Genomic DNA, 15,087 nt, shown 5'->3' on the forward strand with positions numbered 1-15,087 from the left:
GAAATCAATCCAACTTTAACATAACAAAACACAGGAATTAAGGTCTTAATTGGGGTGGTTCAGTCAAATTCAAACATTGTCATAACTATCGCTTATTGTAATGAGTGGTCTTGTGCCAAGTGTGACTCGGGTGACAACAAGTAATAGTGAACCAGACATTTCACTTACTTCGGATAATCACAATAAATCAACAAACAAAAACTAGATAAAATAAAAAACGAAGCAATTTTTTACATGTCTCTCTTACGCCCAAGGTCTATTACTCCACATATAATCTTGTAGACCTATTTATCTGACTACCCAGTTTTCAGATGACCAAACAGTGCTCACACAAGAGTCTGTTTCCCCTTTTTCAGTGACTCCTTCTCTAACTGTCTCTCAGACATACGCCAGACACACACACACACACACACACACACACACACACACACACACACACACACACACAGAGCACAAGCACGTAGAGGGCACAAGCACACAGAGAGGCCCCTTCTCTCTCACACACACATTTACCAAACACTCAGACACACAAAGCACACAATAGAGAGCAACTTAAAAGCCAACCCCCCCTCCTTTTTTTGACACAATAACAATCAGCTGTTTCTTTAGCCTCGAGGTGGTGGCCTTACTGGTGTTCCATTAATTATTACTCTGTTGACTACAGGTCTCAATGGGCTGGACATCTTCACTTATTTCAGACTTTATCTTCTTAACAGGTTCTGATACTTATAGATTTACACAGACACTACAACTTGATACCACTCATGGATTATCACAAGTCTGCTATCGAAATCACAGGGTTAGGGTTAGGGTTAGGGTGTGTTCCACACAGAAAACGGTTAAAGCTTGATACCAGTCCAATTATGCAAACTTATAACACAGTTTTCACATTACTTGTTTCACTTGCAAGATTTAACCTATGCACTTCCATTTTTTACTTATTTAAACTCATTTACTATTAACGCTTGAATTTTCATTTCCCTGCTTCTAACTCTTAAATTCACATGGGTACCGAGACGTTCCCTATGTCAATCTATAGAAATGATTCATTACATCTTACTTACGTAAGAAATCTGGATGGAGCATCCACTGCCTGCTGTCCGCGCCCGACGTCGGGCGGGATTCAGTCCTCCGTTTGTCAGAATGGAACTGTCCCTGAGTCTTCTTATTCAGACTCAGCCCATCGAATTAACATCTGTAATAATGGAAATCTTTGCGCGCCTAGTATGTAAACACCTATCCAATGCGTTCAGCTTAGACCACGACCAGTTTGCATACAGGACAAATAGGTCTGTAGTAGGGGTCAACCGATATGCATTTTTTAGGGCTGATACTGATATCGATATCTAATGGCTTAGGATGGCCAATAACCAATATTTGGCCAATATTTTGTGTCCTTATTCATTTATCATATTTGGCAGTTGCATTAACAAAACTACATAAACAGAATCATGCTGAATTTGTTTGCAAATACCCCCTATGAGAAACAATAGGCAATATACAGATCTAATACTGCTTTATTGAGTGAATAATTATTCTTTTACTAACTTTAAAATAGGAAAAATCTGTTTACATAATGTGGAAAAACCTAAAGTGATAATACACTGTTTAAACTACAAAAGTAGATTAAATGCTCAGACATTTTAAAGATTGAGTCTATTTATGATTCGGGATAGCTGTGACCACTCGGGGCATCTGGCAAGAATGCAAGATAGGTGTTCAATTGCCACTCTTCATTTCTTTAATGCACAGGTATGGTTCTATAAACACGAGAGTTCAACACAATTATTACATGCCAAATATTAAGCAACCCTAAAATGCAAAGTAATAACAAGGCACAGCTGCACTTTGCTAGCAATATATCTCTTACTTATTTAAACATTAATGATTTGGCTTAGGCAGGAGGGATTAAATTGCAACATTTCACAACATACAACATAACTTGCAGTACTGGGTATTAATGCTCAGGCATAACATCGTTATATCAGCAGCATGGCATGTTTATCACGAATTGGCACCATTTCCCCGTAGTGGCTTGTTCCGGCACATTAGAAATAGAGGCATCACCATCTTATGGCTGGTGGCTGGTTATCTGCGGTACTTGTTTACATAGCTGATCACGCATTTGTGCACACGTAAATGTGTCCAACAATAGCGATTCAATAGCATCCTGGTACTACTGTGTATAACCAGCAAGAACACTCATTTTCATAATCAAGCTTTCAGATAACAGCTTCGGTGTCCAGGACGTGGTAGGCTACATGCTGCTACCATTACTCAGCATGTATCAGCGATACTAGATGACATAACATTGAAACCCTCTGCCTTAAGTTAACTGCAAATTTATATAGGGATGTCCCGATCAAGTTTTTTTGCCCCCGATCCCGAGCCGAGTCATTTCATACTGAGTATCTACTGATACCAAGTCCCGATCCGATACTTGTATTTTCCTAGGTAATACAGTTACACAGTGCACATTTCAAGTAGCCTACATTAAAGTTATTAAAACCAATTCAATGTATATGCTTGACAACTGAATAAGAAAAAAATTGCCTGTGGCCAAGCTGTTGCTTATGTTTTTTTTAATTACTTATTTTACTTATTTTACAAAATAACAAAGTAAACCTTCTTGTAAAGCTCTGGTAGAGCAGTGTCTGAAATGTAGTGTCAAGAGGGTAAGGCATACTGTGGGAGTTATACCAGAAAATATATGTAAGTGTTTGATTTTATTTAATGTTACGATAATTCAAGTGGTTGTCCAACTGTCAGTTACGTTGATACTTTTTCTGAAAGCCTCTTTTTTGTATGCTATCGTTATCAATCCTTGGCGTTAGTTAAGCAACTGTATTGCTCTCTGTGGTCGTTACTTTAGGCTAACTCGCACATACAGCCAAAGCGTTAGGTGTTTCAAGTTTGAAACGATACCTTCGTTGTTGTTAGTTGCCTTGAGGATTAATGTCATCGGAGTATACTGACCCAAAAAACGTTCAGATTTAAAAGTTCAACTGCTGGCTTATTTATATAAACAATTAATAGTAAACATACACATAACTAGTACCCAAACACACATTTCACTCATACTGGAGAAATAAACAAACAAACAAATAAATAAATAAATAGGTGAAGAGGTCAATAAATAAATAAAGTATATCTCCCTATTTAAATCTTACTTTCGTTTTTGTCTAAAACTATTTGAGTTCAAGAGATAATTATTTTTAGCTTAAGATTCTTTCAGTTTGTTGTTTAGTTCTTTTTTTCCAGAGTTGATTAAGTTCTATGTTCTCATTTTATCTTGTTTAGGCCTGTTTAAGAGTTTAGTTCTAGCTTCTAGTTAGTTCGCTTAACCAGCACCCAAGTTTAGGATTTTACAGTAACACACCCCACTGGTATTACCAGATTCGGCACAAAATGACTGGAAAATAAAATACAACTCAATACTGAGTCAAACACAACTCAATATTCCACAGATCGTTACACATAAAATCAATAACCCCAAATTAAAGACGGTGTGTATTCAGTCCTTTTTGTTAAGTCCTTTTTGAGTCCGAATTAGTGCCTCTGCATGTTGCAGCAAAAATTCTGAAGGGTTCGTCCTACCAAAAATTAGATTTATGAATCTGTGTGCTCATCCCTGGAGTGCAGGTAAGTCAGATGAGCCATTTTCACATATGCACTATAGACTATGACCGCAGAATCAGGTTCGCATTATGTCCGAAGCTGCTCTTTCACACATGCAGCACACAGCAGCAGATAATCTGAGTCAGACGCTTTCACACATACTCGAAATACCCCGTTTGGTTTAGGAGGGGGGTGGCGCCCAGGTACAGTGTGCAGGAGGCAGGACATGACGCAAAAAGTACTCTGCGAAAATCACACCGTTTTGATTACAACAAATCAAAAAAAGCAGACAGGGCTACCGACTTTTGTCTGACGATTTTGGCGTCGGCCTTTACTGACAGAAGTTCCCGAATCTCATTGTCTCTCCAGTTAGACATTTTCGTTGACGTCTTCATGTAAATGGCCCTTCTTCTTCACCCTCGGATGTTTGTGTTCTTCCGTTTTCACGCCAGTCGCATGTTAGAAACAGCATCAACACGCCCACTTGCTTGCTGTGGATACTCCGGACTGTAATCGGCTCTGTTCACACATAGACCCAAACGAAGAGAAAACGGAGTGTGTACTAGTGGGCTGGTAGAATAAACACCGTTTAGAATCCAAGTTGACTGATTCGGACATTTTTGTTCACACATACAGCCCCTCCAGTTAGAATAATGATTATTTTAGGGTTGCAGTGCATGTGAGAAAGGGGCGATACAGACACCTATCGAATGCGATCTCTCTCCTGTGGGTGGCTCGCCATCTTGATTCCTCAGCTTCAGGTGAGTATACACCAAGCGATCTGCACAACTAAAACCGTACAACAGTGCAGTATACCCACAAATGTTCTAGTCATACATATTTCACAAGAAAATTAAGTGCTTGAGGTGGACTAACATATAAATACAAGTTAACTGTTAATTTAATTTGAACCCCACACCTTAAAATGGCGGTTCTGTTCACCTCACTCAGCTTACAAGGCTAAATTCTACTACGTCTGTAGCATGCAGCTTCTCAGTTTGCTTTACACAGTAAAACCACAAAACACGCAACATGAAAAATGACAAAACACACAACATAACACTCGTTACACACTGTCTTAGCTTAACTACTGAAAAATACAGCTGTACGTTCAACTTAGAAAACAAGGAAATAGTATACGAATTGACATATTGAAACAATAGTCATAACTCACCAAATCCTCGTTCAAACTCAACCAAAAAACAGAATCCAGCAAAATGCTGACAGAAAGTAAACACAAAAAATGGACAAAATAAAGGTTTGTTTCCCTCAAACATAGTTATTTAATCTAATTTTTTCAGTTCCTCCTCACTCAGTCCCTGTCTCTTTTTTAATCCTCTTGCGGTCTACCGTTCTCTGTCTCTCTTTGTTTCTCCCTCTCCAGCACGTGAGCAATACAATTAAACAGATTGGCTGTTACCACTGCACTTGTTAAAGGAGCAGCACAGAAGTAGAGTGGCAAAATCAACTGTATAAACTACTATTATGGCAGTTAATATTAATCAATTCAATAACTAATGTATTTAATCTGATTATATTATATTTATTATTTGTCTAAACTTTTTTTAAAGGTTATATTAACCTAGATAACACATGTCATAGATGCTACGGGCATCCACCCAATAAAACAAAAGACCGACTGTACTGGCCTCGCTAGAGCTATCCACACAGCTTAAACATCCACTCAATAACACGAGGAGAACCAGGATTCCAGTCTGAAGTTTACTTGAATAATTCTTTTTGTAAAACTAAAACAAACACAAAATGACATGTCGAAATTACAGATGTGACAAAGTAGGTATTATGCAGCAAGTATAAAGTATAACAGTAAATAAAGGTAAATGTCTTAACAGGTGAGTATAATGGGGCGTTAGCCTAAGTATGTTAGCTTAGCTGCAATCATACTGTATATGATCAACTAATAAAATAAACAATTCACCATAAACTCTTGAAATGTGTAGTTTTCCTATATCAATACATTTCTAATTAACAAACTCACTTAAAGACAATGTGTCTAACAAGTCTTGTGACAATGGACGGAACAGGATAGAGGAGACACCATCGTATGGCTGCAACATTGCAATGCTAACACTAAATGAACACTACTTCCTGTCTTTAAAGTAGGCTGCACTACTATTAACTGCCACTAGATGGTTTCAACAGTCAAGCATGCAAAACCTAAAGAGGTGGCTGAACAAGACACTGTTTAGGAGGCTGCAGTTATGAAAAATGTGTCAGAACTCAGTTCCTTCTTAGCTCTGTTAAACCTCTACCGGACGTTTATCCCTAATCTGTCTACCTTGACTTAGCCGATGACAGCCTTGCTGCCGTAAGATGCAACCTAGGATTGGTCAGAGAAATGTCAGAGGGCATTTGATGATGCTAAGAAATCCCTACAGTCTAGTTAAGTGCTAGTACATTATGACCCTGAGTTACCCCTCATTTTGGCTTGCAACACATCCCCTTATGGGGTTGGTGCAGTGATTAGGCGTAAAATGAAATATGGAAGCAAGAGACCGATTGCATTCGCATTAAGAATGTTGACAAAAACAGAGCAAAATTACTCACAAATAGAGAAAGATGCATTAGGTCTTGCATTTGGGGTAATGAAGTTCCATGAATACCCCCATGGTAGGAAGTTCCCCTTATTGACAGACCACAAACCATGGTTGAAGATTCTAGGGCCAAAGACAGTGTGCCAACACTGGCTGCCACTAGAATGCAAAGATGGGCTCTGATTTTAGCAGCATACATATGTGAGGTACAATACAAGAGATCTGAGCAGCACAGTAATGCTGATGCTTTATCTAGGTTACTTGTGAAATCTAGTGGGGATGTGGTGTCAAACCTGGAGTTTCTTATCTTGATGACTTACCTCTCAGAGCTAGAGAGATAGCTAAGGAAACAGACAGTGATCCTGTTTTGAAAGTGATGAAGCAGCTGGTAATGTCAGGCTGGCCTAAACATGTACAGGAGGAGTTACTGAAACCATATTTTCAGAGAAAGTTTGAGCTGACCTTTGAAGATGATTGCCTATTGTGGGGGTTGCGAGCTGTAGTTCCTGAAAAACTCTGAGGCAGGCATCTATTAGAATTGCATGAGCATCACTGGGGAATAGTTAAAATGAAATGCCTGCCCAGAAGTCTCTTCTAGTGACCCACATTAGATGAGAGTATTGAACATGAAGTGAGTGAGTGTAGTATTTGTAAACAGCAGCGCAGTATGTCCCTGGGAGAGAATACACCTTGATTTTACTGAGGACCACAAGCAGATGTGCTTGGTAGTGATGGATGTATATGCAGGATGGCCAGAGATATTTCACCTGCACGCTACCACCTCAGCTAAAATGACTGAAGCACTGAGGAATTTGTTTGTTGCTTATGACTTGCCAAAAGAAGTAGTAACAGATAACGGACCTCAGTTCATATCACAAGAATTTGAGTTGTTTCTAACTAAAAATGGGGTTAAACACATTAAATCACCTGCATACCACCCTGCCAGTAATGGTTTAGCTGAAAGGTCAGTGCAGAGTCTCAAGAAATCACTGGCGAAGAATCGAGCCATTGGTGGTATGACACTGGAGCATTGTGTGGCCAGTTTTCTACTTGGTTACGGACAGACACTTGTATTGGAATCAGTGTCTTGGTTCTGTGGATTGCTCTTTAGTAAGACCTAGTGGTCATTGCAAATAACTTTATTGAACAAGAAGTGATATAACAGAGAATATTCAGGATAACAGGAAGTAGTGCCCAGGGGCTTCCCTTTTTTCCATTGTCTCATGTAGTGAGCATTACAATCCTTCTAATCTTTTGCCTCAAATTTCATGAACCGGCTTCTTCCGTAAGTAATTTGCTATTTATAGTTATATTAACATGTTTATGTGATTATTTCTTGGGTACAGTATTTCTGATAATGGATAGTTTACTGTTAACTATAGGTGCATTAGTGTTTGGTGTTTGAAGCTTTGGTGCTTGTGTAAAGGATATGTACTGTTGTATTTTTATCTTTAATTGGCATACTTACCTTCAAACATCTGTTTACATTGGTTTATGTCAATCTTTCTTTTACTGATGTATGAGAGATGTTGTTTAGTAGTTTTGAAGGTGCTCACCTATATTGTATCTTTTTCTTAGTTTTACAAATTGATATTTTCCTACAATAAATCCTGCCAATACAACAACCTGTCTGTTTCTTGGAGTATGCAACATTGGAGAATATGATGTTTAACTAGCTGTATAGCTGAAAATACTGTAATGTAAGTCTTTTGTTAGTGTTGCTTCAAGCAGTACAACTCGTTTCATTGTTGTTGTTAAACGGACCTTATGTCTTATGAATAGGATTCGACGAGTATGCAGTGTATAATGTACGTACACGGAAGTGATTGACAGTTTTTGATTGCTGCTTTTCGAACCCACTGTATGGCCCCCGTCGAGGAAATTACTTACCCTTGCTGGTGCTAGGCAGAAGCAGCCTTGTATTCCAAGTTTCAACAGTAAACAACTCAATTTAATCACTGGACTCTTGTCGTGTCATTACGAGTGCCTCCAGAGACTGTGAGTAGTTGTATTCCTCATTAATACATGGGACGGAGCATTCAGCTAGTAAGAAAGCTAACCATTGTAGCCAAGGTGGGATGAGGCTGGCAAATAGCAAAGAGTAAAGACACGACAATAAGTTGCTTGCAACAAGTTTTAGTGAGGACAGCATAACACCCTATACTAAGACAGGAAAGACACCAGCTGAGCTATTTCTGAAAAGACAGGTGTGAAACAGGTTGTCACCGATCAAACCTCAGAGAATGCAAAATGACAAACAGCTATCTCCTAAAGTAAGGTCCTTCACTGTAGGTCAAGGTGAGTTGGTAAGGAATTACAGGGGAGGGGAGAAATGGGTGAATGGTGTAATAAGTGTTGGGTCCAGTTACCTGCATGGTTGAGGTGAATGGAAATTGTGTGAAAAGACATGTGAATCAGATGGTACATACCAAAGGAAATCAAATTCAGTTGACACAGGGAGAGGACTCGTCTTGTGTGGGAACATGTTTGGACTTTGATGATCTGAATGCAGACAATGAGTTGGAACAACATTCTGTGCCACAAAGTGTTGAGGAACAACCAAGAACACCACCACCACAGGCTGTTGAAATGAACCGTCGGCCAGTGAGAAACAGACGTCCTCCTCAAAGACTGAACTTGTGAGATGTTAATGTCTGACTGTAATAAACATTTTTAAACAAAGTGTTGTATGATTTTGTTTGAAGAATAGAATATGATTGTTGGTTGGAAGAAAAAGGGTGAATAGGGAACCCTAGTGGTTAAAAAAAAGGTTCCATAGGAATGTGGATTTACAGGGGAGGAACTGTGGTGTTCTAGATACACAAGAAATGTATGGAAATAAATTGATTGGGACATGCAAATGTATACTGTTCCTCAATGGGTTATTACAAGTGTCGGAGTATCTGATTGGTTCCTGAATACAGTATAAATGTTGTGGGAGACCCCTATCACAGGGGCTGTTGAAGATGAATGACTGTTGATGTGCTATGTTTTACCATTACTTAGTAAAAGTTATAATTCTGGAACCTGCTGAGTGTCCCTTTCTAAAACCTTAGACATCTGAACAATTTTTTCCTATTGTGATAATACACAATATGTAAGTTGTTGACAAAGCTCTGGAGTGTTGAGAAGAAAGCAAATACAACTAATCAACATGACCCTACGAGCTAAGAGCCCTACACTACTGCACAATTCCAGCAGTCTCACCAAGCTTCCTGTGGGTCTCCTTTCATGTGTGTGATTTGGAGAATTGGCAGCTGACTGCACTGAGAAGCACAGACTGGGTGCTAAGGAAGGGTGGATGGTTTTTCAATGAGTAGTACAGCAAGGAACTCACCATTTCATTCTATTAGTCAAACGAATCAAGCCAAGTCAAGCATTTCTGACTTGTTTTAATAATACACTGACAATAGATGAGTAATCCACTTTTTAGCCCGCTAGGCATTGTATTGACGATAGGACAGTACACTCTTAGAAAAAAGGGTTCTTGAGGGTGCCATATGGAACCATAGAGGTCGCTACATAGGGAAATAGACCCATTATGCCAACAAAACGTGCTATTTCACGCACACAAGGGCAATTTGAACTTCAATGACTTTTGCTGGAACCTTACTTCAACGACTTTTGCTGGAACCTTCCTGGAGACGCACTGGGATACAGTAATGGTAAGGGGCACACAGTTTTCATCTCCTCTGTTTATAATGCAGCTAACGTCTGTGTTGTGTGCAGGCCAAAACCTCAAACGGCATTCCTTAAAACCTACAAGACGTGTCTCCCATTTCCCATAAACCTCAAGGGCCTTTTAACCTCTTTTAGTTTAGCCAAAAATGTCTTTACTAGCAGCATGGCCAAGTTTAGCCCGTTAAGTTAGCTAGCTAGTTCATTGTTAAAAGGCTATCTGCTTAGGTAACATAAAAAGAGGGGTGGAATAGCCAACAGAGATTACTCGATTGTAAAGCACAACTTCTTTGTAATTCCATCTAAGGTAGGCTACCCTAGAAGCTGAAACCACGTTCTTGTCACTGGTGCTTTGAAGGCTCCAGCTCTCCAGCTCTGGTGTCTGTGTTTTGACAGTTTTGGTTGTATCAAATTAGAAGTTGCAAAGTTGCAATGTATCATACACTATGATATCCTGGTAACGCCACCGCCTTTAGGATTTCTGTTTCTGTCTCAAACTGCGGAAAAATGAGGCATTTAGCTGCCAGAATTAAGACAATTTTCGGGTCTACTCCTACTCCTTGTTCTTGCCCTCCACCCCCAGACCTGCAGAGCTGCAGTTGCATAGTAATGAGTGTAATCCACACATTACAATTGTGTTCTTTTCTTTCCTTTTTTTAAGAAATATGGTTGAGACTTGGTCCCTTAATGACGCCTGTTTGTGGCTGGAGCAACACAATTTAAGTGAAACTAAGCAGACCTTCCTTGGTAATTGTTCCCCTCCTTTAAGTTGATGGAAAATGTTTTTAGATGTAGTTTTTGCGGTATACTGAAGTTCGCTGTTCCAAAGTACCTGAGCCATGTGCAACTGACACACCAGCACCAACCAGATTTTTTGCTTTATGTGTGATTGGACAATGTGGAAAAAAATACAAAAGTGTGGGTGCCTTGAGGGTTCGTATTTACAGAAATCATTGACATTACCTACAAAACAATCCTGTGCCTCCTGAGGACATAGTCCATGCTGAACCTGAGTCTGATGCTGGATCTGATACACTTTCAGACAAATATTAGGAAGAAGAGCCTGTGGTCAATGGTCACAGTTTAGATATTCTTCTATCTGGTCTGAAAAAACATGTCTCTCTCTTTATTCCAAATCTCCAGCAGAAACATCTACTTCTAAATTAACCCAAGACACTATTGTCACAGATCTGAAATTTATTTTGAATTTTTACCAGGAACATTACTCAAACATTGTAAAATTTCATCTAGCTCAATCTGGGTTGGGTATTGAAAATAATGAGGAGTTGAACGAGCTTTTGTCAGATGCAACTGTATTTGACTGCACATTTGAATTTGTACAATCTGAATACAAGTTACTGCAATTGCCAGTACAGCATGTGTTAGGGGTGAATGAAAAAGGATTACTTGATACATTTCAGTATGTTCCAATTGAGGATGCACTGAAAGTGATTTTGAGAAATGAAGACATCTTTCAGTATGTGGCACATGGCAGAGTCCATGGGGAGGGTTATTTAAACTACTTCACAAAAGGAGATATTTTTCAAAGATTCCCATTTAAGGGTGACAAAAAACATAATTAGGCTTCATTTTTACACGGATGAATTTGAAATTGTAAACTCTCTAGGATCTTAATGCCCTCCTTGCCTGGTCTGTGAGTTTTGGTGGGTGGCCCTCTCTTGGCAGGTTTGTTGTGGTAACATATTCTTTCCATGTTGTAATAATGGATGTAATGGTGCTTTTTGGGATGTTCAAAGTTTGGGATATTTTTTTATAACCCAACCCTGATCTGTACTTCTACACAACTTTGTCCCTGACCTGTTTGGAGAGCTCTTTGGACTTCATGGTGCCGTTTGCTTGGTGGTACACCTTGCTTAGTGGTGTTGCAGACTCTGGGGCCTTTCAAAACAGGTATATATGAATATGAATGTGATGGATCATGTGACACTTAGACTGCACACAGGTGGACTTTATTTAACTAATTATGCAACTTCTGCAGGTAATTGTAAGGGGTTTCATTGCAAAGGGGAGTGAAGTTTTTTTTTTTTTTTAGAATTTTTTTAAAACATTTTGTGTAGGTCCATTACATAAAATCCAAATAAAAATCCATTTAAATTACAGATTGTAATGTAACAAAATAGGAAAACCGCCAAGGGGGGTAAATACTTTCACAAGGCACTGTACAGCCTGGTAAGTGTGTTGTTAAGCTGTATTTGTGTCAGTGTCAGTGCTTTATCTTGTTTAGCATCAGCTGGGGTAAGGTTAATGGCCGTACATTCCTTCCCAATGTATCCATGCCACAAAATGTACAGGGATGTCCTGGGAGTGCTGATAACCCCGCATCCATTTCTTACGGATGGAAGCCTCTCTGGATTTGTAAGTACAACTGTTATTATTTCAACTTTATCTATTCTATGTACTTGTGGTCCAGTTTGTCACTTTGCTTGTAAATTGTAATTGTACTGGCAACTTCTGTATTGATGTCTCATTTCTTTACCAAGGCAAACCTACTGGAGTGCCTAAAAATTTAATTTAAAAAGGAGAGGAGGACCCTTGTCCATATGGACAAAGTCATAGAGATGAGGCAAAAATACGGTCAGAAGTGTCTATCAACAGCAGGAGACAAACTGACGAGTTCAAAAAGGAGACAACCAGTACAATTAATGCATTATCCTCTCTGCAGTGCTTCATGCAATGTACAAATGTACAAATGAAAATTGAGATTCTTTTGTTTTCCTTATTGATTCCTCTCACCCTACCCATTCCCTCCTCTTAGCTCAGTGCAGAGTCAGTGGAGGGTGAAGACTCCCAAAGCATTGAGGAGCACATGAAGGCCATCAATGTGGAGTTGGAGAAAAGCAGGCCTAACATAGAAACGATAAAGTGGAGGATGCAGCAGACTCTGCATGCACGAATTCCACTCTAGAATACAGGCGCAGCTGCAGAATTATTTCAGCAGTGTCCATTTCTCAAAGTCCCTCGTCTGGTAAGCAGTACAAAAATCCAATCCACGTTATTTCATTTGCTGATGACACCATGATTGTGGGTTTGATCATTCTTGAGGATGAAACAAGGAAGGTTAAACAGCTAGTGAACAACAGTCAGTCTGTGAATATCAATAAGAGTAAATAGGTTTTTGTTGACTTGAGAAGACAGGCTAATCACTTTTCACTACACATCAAAAATTTCTTCTGCTTTTTCTAGCTGCTTTATGAAATGGAATTAAGATTTGGCCAGGACTTGGACTCAGTGCTCAGCCGTTACCGCCAGATCACTGTTGGGAAGATTGTGGAGAGCTGTAAGGGGCCACTACAGGCCTCATTTACAGCTGCAATGTCGCGGGCAGATCCTTCAAAATCAAAAGGTGAGTCAGTGAAGTTTTCAGACCAGTGCTATCATTTGTACAAACTTTGTAATCAACTTGAGATGACAAAATCTACATTAAATGCTATGTCATATTTTTTATTTCTCAGATATGCTGAACAATGCCACTGTGTTGCTACTGCTAACACTGATGAAGGAGAACAGTAAATTACTGTACTTCCACAATGAGGTGAGTATATTAAGAATTAGCTTTTTCAGTGTCTGTAGCATTAATAAGAACAACTTGTGGAACAGCATGTACTTGTAGTGCAAAAGTGATGAAAGGAATTCACAGTAACAGTAAATTTCAATTATTTATCTAGGAACCACTGGCACCAACACCAACAATGATGCTTAAGTGTGAACAAACCACTGGATGCAGATATGGTCTCCATAGAGATGGATGGCGAGTTTCTTATTGGCCCCTCCCCAGACATTGATGCCACTTTAGGGCTTGCCTGTCTTTTTGCATTGTATTTCCTTTTCAATATTGAGTGCCCCAAGGGGACTTGGCACACATTGCATTTCTTTGAAAGACGTTTTAATCTTTCTGTGTCCAAGCCCTCCACCCCGTTACTACGTGCAGAAAAAATGTTGCAACCTTAGGTGAAATAGTTTGTGTTTTATAATAACTAATATTGTATCTTATTGTATCTTACTTTTTATTCGTATTTATGCTGTCGCCTTTTATGTGTTTTATGCCTTTAACACTTTATTTGATCTAATTTTACCAGTAATGTGTAAATATATGTAAATTGATTAATCTTTAAATATATATTATTTGAATTTGAACTGACTAGATGTATCCATTTGTATTAAACTGATAAAATTGTCACATAATATTTGCTAGCATTTCTTACACAATCTAACAAGACCAATACCACCAACATAATAATAATAATAATAATAATAATAATAATAATAATAATGAAAATATCCCGGTTCCTTATAGAACTATTAGTATGCTGGGAAATGGCATCCTGTATGGTTCTTTATTAAGGAACCATTTGGGGCCTCTTATTTGTATCAAAGGATGGAATCTTTTTAGGTTCCATGTGGAACCTTTTTTTCTAAGGGTGTAGAAGCCTGCAGAGATTTCTGCGTGTGTTTAAATCTAGCCTGAAAGCATCTCACAATGACCGAAAGTTCTTGTTTGTAAAGAAGTCTCTTTTAGTCAACACAGAGCTTGTTTCCAATTCGAGGAAATTCCATTTTCCGGTAACAAAAACCTGTGGGTCTGGTTTGCTTGGTGAACGTCCTGAAACGTGTGCAGGCGGGGTGAGTCACCGCGTTCCCTGAGCAGGTGCATCGATACTCACAAAGATGCAACGTTTATATGATTTAATGCTTAAACAGAATTAAAAACAGCGATGTGGAGCAATCAATTTAAAAATCGTTAATAATTTAAGTGACCACATTTCGAAAATTTACACTAGTCTCTCACTCTCTCACCACCACTTAACACCTGTAAGCAACAGGTAGTATCGCTTGAAAAAGACACGCCCGTTGTAACTTGACCTCCCGGAAAACATTATCAGTTTCGTAGGTAGACATACACCCAAGTCGCGTACACATCGTTTTAGTGTTTGATATTTTGGATAATTTGGGCATCTCTGAGGTTGGAAAGCGATTCTAAAGGAACGTCTGAGCTAGGGAACCGCATTTTCCCACGAAATTTAATCGTTTGGACATTTTTGTTAGCGTTTGTTTGAGGTGTCCTGACTGTTCACCTGTTTTCGACAACAAACACCGAGACTATTTCGACAAGAGACAATAGGCCTATACCAACGACAGAATTTGCCAAAAGGACAGAAAGAAGGTCATAAGGAAAGCGGGAATCAAAAAAAGAAGCGACCATTGGAATTCCTGAGAA

The sequence above is a fragment of the Chanos chanos genome, chromosome 2, assembly GCF_902362185.1.
Source record: "Chanos chanos chromosome 2, fChaCha1.1, whole genome shotgun sequence".
Classification (NCBI taxonomy): Eukaryota; Metazoa; Chordata; class Actinopteri; order Gonorynchiformes; family Chanidae; genus Chanos; species Chanos chanos.